This window comes from Nuphar pumila, chromosome 7, assembly GCF_984573655.1.
Source record: "Nuphar pumila chromosome 7, dmNupPumi1.hap1.1, whole genome shotgun sequence".
Lineage (NCBI taxonomy): Eukaryota > Viridiplantae > Streptophyta > Magnoliopsida > Nymphaeales > Nymphaeaceae > Nuphar > Nuphar pumila.
The window spans coordinates 96,281,509-96,288,936 of record NC_143255.1 but is presented as its reverse complement, the minus strand read 5'-3'; positions in this window follow the sequence as shown (position 1 = coordinate 96,288,936).

Below are 7,428 nucleotides of genomic sequence, written 5' to 3'. Positions count from 1 at the left end.
CTCTCAAATGCATAAACCTCCATCTCAGCTTCCAGTTTTCTAAGATACACCACCAAGGTAGTTTGACCATGTATCTACCAAATTCATAACTGTCATCCCAGCTGCCATTTTACATACAGAGCCTAATTACTTTTAAAGTCAGGTTATTTTTATTTCACACGAAGAGGTAAAGTCGAGTCAAACACAATTCTTATGAAAGTAATAAAGTATGTTAGTAATTTTAATTCCAAAAGTTAAAACGTTTTTTACTGAAAAAAGGTAAATGCATATTTTCAAGAATGCAACCACTTTTGGTGGTGTTTTAGTCATCCTTGACAGTAAAATGTCGTTGGTAATAGTATAAAGGGTTTGTTTTTTTGATGAGGAGAAACCCTCACCGAGGAAAACCTCGGGTGGGGCTCCACAACCACCTTGCCTTACGTGGCCCACCTATGAAAGTTACAAAAAATTATCTTACTATATGACAAATATAACATGTTTTCTCAAATGCCTTAAAATTTTCAAAATCTGTCACATGCCCAAAATAAGGACATTTATGAGTTCAATGTGAAAATTGTTATGAATTAAATTATAAAAAAAGGTTCAAAAATGAATATTTGTGAACAAAAAACTACAAATAATTTTTTTAGGGCCTTTTTACCCTTTTACCCTTTGCACAATCGAACCTCACAAAGTTCGCCTGATATATCGTTTCGCTTGTTGACTAAGGCAAAACCTCACTTAAATTTCATATTCGCACATTTTTTTCGATCATCAAGAAGCACACAAAAAACTATGTTATTTATGTTGTATTTTATGTTAATCGTAAAATTATAAATACTTTTAGTAAAATTGTATATTTTATATCAAAATCAAAAGAAACCGTATGAACCGCTCTTCTTATTTTCTTAACTGTCAGTTAAATGTATGTTCGTACCTATTTTTGTACAATCTTAACAAAGCACACAAAAACAAGTTTTGTGAACCTTATAATCATAATTTTGTAAATACCTTAGTAAAATCACATATTTTATACAAAGTCATTGGATACCGTGCGAACCTCCATTCTCTTTTTTCTAACCCTCACTTAAATGTATAATCACACCTTATTTTTTGTGGTCCTCACGAAGCATGCACATATAACTTATGTGAACCTCCTTTGATCGTAATTGCATGAATACCTTACAAAATCACAACAATTATTTGTGAAGTTTCTTAAAATCGCAATAATTATTTGTGTTATCTAAAAACACAACAATTATTAACGAAGTTTCCTAAAATTGCAAATCTATAATTTTTGTTATAATTCACATGTTATAATTCAACACACATTTTACAATTTAGCAAATATTTTTTGTTATAATTCAATAAACATTTATATAATATTTCAAAACTATATATTGTTCATTTATAATATTCAAAACTACATACATTCATTCTCAACATACATTTAAACTGTTATAGGTATTTGAAGTTAAACTGTGAAATACAAATTCAATTGCACGTACAGACATTTACAAAACATTGGTCATTTAATTATAATGATTTACGATTACAAAATATTGTTCAATTTTGTAAATGTCTCATGTGTGCTCGTAACTCCTCGATGACCCTAATATAGTTATCGATATTACGTATAATGGACTCCTTTGCAGCAAGCATATCCTTTAGTACGCGGATTTCGTCTTGTGCAAGAGTTAACTCTACATATGCTCTACTTGCAGTCCTTTCGTGCTTTTGACTCATCAACCCACGTTCCTCATCCTCAATGGCCTTCTTTCATGTGAGAGTTCTTGTAAAATGTTGGGATTGATAAACTACATCCTCGTTATCACCAAAAAATATCATAGAGGACAAGTTGATGTCTTTATTATCGTCGCCAAAAAATACATAGAATGACATAGTACTGAAAGTGCACTAGGATAGAGGCAACAAGCACTAGAGGGGGGGGGGGGGTGAATAGTGCTTTTAAAAATTTCTGTGGAATATTGAATGATTTTGCAAATCTCAAAGCAAACACACAAAGAACACAAGATTTTATCCTGGTTCGGTCAAACCCGACCTACATCCAGTCCCCAAGCAAAACCCACTTGAGATTTTCCACTATCAACCTTGTAAACTACAAGATCACACAGACCATAATCAGTCCCACTTTCAGTAACAATCCCACTGAAAGCAAACAACTCCTTTACACCAAGGAGTCCTTCTTTTTACAGAAAAGAAATAACAACTTACAATACAACCTATGAGCCTTCCTTTTGAATGCAAATGAGATGCAATTGGCTTTTGAGGTTGTTGAAACACTCTACTCACGAATTCACTATCTCTCAAAGTGATTTGAGTGAAAAACTGAAGTGAAAATATCACGTGAGTGAGAAAACAAATACTTGAATGAATAGGAGTGAAAAGCAAGAAGTAATTCAATATAATTCTATTGAATTTTATATGTTTTTGAGTGTAGAATGCACTCATATTTATAGTTAAAATATTCCATACGTTGAGAGTATGAAAGAGTGTCAAAACTGTCCATTTTGAACCATCAAAACGTTTGAAAAATGAAAAGACACGCCTTTTTTGAAGTTTCAGGAAAACGGCAAAATTAGTCGACTGAAACATCAGTTAGTCGACTAATAGTTAGTTATTAGTAGACTGACAGTTATCGTCGGTCGACTGATCTGTTAATCGAGCCGTTTGAAAATCTGAACTTTTGAAACTTAGTCGACTTGAGAAAAGTTAGTCGACTGATAATATCATCAGTAGACTGAAAAACCTTTTAGTCGATTGCTGCTAAAAACTTCTGAAAAACAAACATTCTGTTCGGTCGACTGATAAAAAGCATTAGTCGACTGCTGCTAAATTTTTTCAGAAAACACATGTTCTGTTCAGTCGACTGATAAAACCATTAGTCGACTGCTGCTAATTTTTCAGAAAACAGACATTCTGTCCAGTCGACTGATAAAACCTTCGGTCGACTAATTTGACAAGAATGACTTTTTAGAAAATATAGCGCGAAAGGATTAGTCGACTGATAAGTCTATTGGTCGACTAATAAACATGAAAATTTAAGAAAAGAGTTTTCTAAAAAGATTTTCAAAAGAGTTTCTTTTAGAAAAGTTTTTCTAAAGACTTTTAAGGTGAAATGCAACCTAAATATGCACTCTAAGTAAGGCTCTTACAAGAATCTAAGAATTTTAATGAATTAAACATATGCACACTAGTCTTCAAAGATTCTTCACTGAATTCTTCAATTTCTTCATAGCCTTAGCTGAAATGCAGTTGATTCCACTTGCTCATCATCAAAACCTTGTACTTGAAGTATCATGTATGGCTTCATTGTCGTAACAAGTACGTAGTTTTTTTTTTGGCAATTCTTAATATGCTCTATCACTAGTAGACCATGTGAGTGTGGGCTCCTTAAATACAAACTTCTTAGTCTCCATATTGTGTCAAACTCTGCAAAAAGATATTTTGCAACATATATAAAATTAATATGTTTGACATTAAAGTATATACAACACTATGAAGTACAAAATTTATTCATTATGAGCACTAATACCATTGCATACAAAACAACTTAAAGTAAATTAAGCATTCCAGAAAAGCTAACAAAAAACATGCTTAAAAAACATCAAACAATGTTTAATTGTATCAAATAAGAAAAAAAAATTGCAATGCCTCTAGGCATAAAAAAAAAAGTGATCATAGCCATCGCCAAAGCATCAAAAGTAGTTTCTTATAGTTTTTAATATACTGATTATAGGTATATTTTTTGTATGAAGGATAAAAAAAGGTACAAGAGAGAAGATGCAACAATATAAAAATATGCTGAAATATGTAGGCTTAGTGTTCTCGGTATTTTATAAACATTAAGAAAATGGGTTAATGAAAAAAAACTCATCAAAAATATTATGCTTACCAGTCAAACTCATTGTTAAGAATGTATTTATCGAAAAACTCATCAAAAATATTGTGCTTACAATAAAAACTCGTTGTTAAGAATATGTTTATAAAAAAAAACTCGTCAAAAATATTGTACTTACCGAAAAAACTTGTTGTTAAGAATGTGCTAAATGAAAAACTCACCGTTGATGAATCTGGAAAGCTAAACAATGAAGTGTCACCGATGAATAACACAAAAAAATTGACTGAAAATAGTTGATGAAAAACTTGTTGAATAAGTTACCTCATTTTGTTGAAGAAGATGAAGAAAGTTGGGGACCCCCAAAGAAACCCTAGAATATGTAAAAATAGCCCTGGGTGCAAACAATCTTTTTTTATACTCTTGAAGAGTCACATTTATTCTAGTAAAAAAATTACAAACATGAAAGAACATCACACATTTAGATATGTGGTTTTGTTGTAATATTTGCGCAGTTAGTAACATATTTGTGTTTCTCTATACATTTAGATATGCAATCTTCTTATAATATATGAGATTTTACTGAGGCATTTGTGAAGTTACGATCAAAAGATGTTCACATAAGTTATATTTACGTACTTATTGAGGACCGCAAAAAAAAAGCTGTGAATATACATTTAAGTGAGGGTTATAGAAATGAGAAGGGAGGTTCATACAATATCCAACGACTTTAGTATAAAATATCTGATTTTACTAAGGTATTTGTGAAGTTATGATCATAAGAAGGTCTTGATAACCACAAAAAATACATGTGAATATAAAATTTAAGTGAAGTTTTGCCTTATCCAATAGAAGGAACAATATATCACGCGAACTTCATGAGGTTCACTTGTGCGAAGTGTAAAAAGGTCCTAAAAAATTCTTATTTATGGTTTTGGGCAGCGGGTAAATTTCAAAAATTTCAAGGTATTTGGGAAAACATGTCATATTTGTCGTACAATACTATCATTTTTCGTAAATATTATATATGGGGTAAATATTGTGTACTATTGAAGGTGTCATACTATTGATTATAAAATAACAGTTTTTTTTTTAATCTTTTTTAAAGACCTGGCCCTACTTGTATCTTCTGCATGTTGGCTTAATGGAGAACGGGGTTTTTATCACGTTCTTTGTGACATGTAAGAGGCTTTTCTAAACCAAATCGTAACCAGACCCAAAACATTAGTATGAGATTTGAGTCAGATTTGTGTATAGTGCCGGGTCAAGCCTGATCTGACCCTCTTTTATCCGATGTTTAATGCAGATAATTTAAATGCGACCTGGGCTTTAGCAGTGTCTTACATAGCTGACCCCTTTTTTCTTTTTTCTCCTTTTTTGGGTTTTATATGTTGATAACAAATTTTAATTATGGTTATGGGTTTGATTAGAACCTAACTCCAACCTGACCCATTGACTGCCCTATTTATGGCGGAATATATTAAAGTCTAGCCTTTACGGTGGATGCTGTATCCTCCCGTGGCTGACGTCATTGCATTATGGAAAACACTAGAATATATGAATATTAACCTTCATTCGTGTGAGTGTTTGTGTGAATTTTATTTATTTATTTATTTATAACCCAAAGAAACTACATGGGTATGAATAGGGATGGCAGTGGACCGGGGGAAAGCGGGCCCCCGCCCCGCCTCGCCCCATTTGGACCGGGGATGAAGGGTATGAAACGGGGATGGAGGCGGGGACGAAGGTTAAAATCCATCCCCGTCCGGGGGTGGAGGTGGGGGATGGATGTGCACTTTTCCCCGCCCCACCCCACCCCGCCTCATCCCCGTTTGAACCGGGGATGGAGGACATGAAACGGGGATGAAGGCAGGGATGGAGGATAAAATCCATTCCCCGCTGGGGATGGAGGCGGGGGTGGAGGATAAAATCTTGAGGCGGGGCGGGGGTGGAGACCTTGTCCCCAGACCCGCCCCACTGCGATCCCTAGGTATGAAGACCTGATTGGCTCAGCCTGTTATACCTACGGCTGTCGTGCCGGTAGAGTAAAACTCCAAGGCTACGACTCCTGCCTCGTGGGGCCTAAGTTAGGCATTGGCTTAATGGAGAAAGGCGACGCCCATGAGAATTGTTTAGCAGCAAGGACCCACCTCACTACCCAACTCCCTTTGGGGCTCGGGATCTTTAGATAACACTAGAAAATAGTTGCTCCAAGTCTACCTTTTTCTAGAAATCGCCCCAATTCTTGTTCTCTGTTAATTTCTGGAGGAACAGACACAAGCTTGACTACAACTTTTGGTCTTGGCCTTTACATATATTCACCATGGTGAACAAATCACTCCTCTTTTTTTTTTAGTCTTGACCTTTATTTGCATATAATTTACCATGGTGATTGGTGAACATATATCACTGCCCTCTTTTTTTTTTTACCATTTACCCCACAGAAGATCACACAAAGCAAATCAAGAGTAAGGTGGAATCATTGGGAGAGGACCAACCGTCTCCCTTTCTTGTGCCGTGAACATTTATAAAATGCACAGTGGGAAACGTGTTGCACTTCTTCATGAACTTTGGACACTCAAAGCCTTAAAGAAATAGACTGTAAAAAAAAAAAAAAACTCTCCTTGTCTCTTAATAGAAATTCTTTACCTATGCTCTCACTTTTTTTTTCCTTCCCCTACTTTCTTCACTTTTCTCCTTCCCACACGCATTCATCTGTTTCTAGGCAAGCATTCAAGTCATCTATGAATCAATAAGCAAAGACGTGCACCCTCATTGGGGGCAATTGTGCCCATAATTGTAGGGTGCTTGTCTGCACGTCTACATTGTTGATTGCATAGTGAGGTGCCCCTCAATTGCCCATTGTCTGTCAACTATGTGCATGCTTGCCACTACAACTAAAATTCTAGAATTATCCATAGAATCATGTTATCAAGATTGTTTTCTTAGAGAGATTAAACATTTTTTTGAGCAAAATATTGATATATTTAAAATTGAAAAACACATAAAATAAAGAAAATTATTAAAAATTATCAAAAGATAAAGAGCTTGTTAAAGTTACAATGTATGTCAAGAGGACACGAAGCCCCCCAAAGGGGTTGGAAGCGGATCAGGTCATGCTGAACATGAGCATTTTTTCTCATGCTGACATCATGGCCGTCAGATTTGCATTTTAAAAAGCTCAAAAGTCAACAAAACCACGTGGTATTCATCCAAAATGCAAACAGACGGCCACGATGTCCGCATGAGCAAAAACGCTCATGTTCACTATGACCTGATCTGCGCCCAAAGGGGTTTGACATATCGGTCTAGAATTAAATCCCATGGGCATCACCCCTTGCACAAGCCAAAGTGTGGTGACTCTTTAAGGGCTCTAGGGGTAAGGAGTAAGCCCACAGAGTTTTACGCTGTCAGGATAGTGATCGTAAGTACGGCAGCCAGAGCGAGCACGACTAGGTCTTTGATCCTTGGGGCGGTTTCTCCATGTAAATATCAAAAAAAATGTCGAGGGGAGGGGCACGCCGTTTTGGCTGCATGTTCGTGTGGACATGACTGGACATGGAGACTGACATGTACGGATTTGTTTTCAG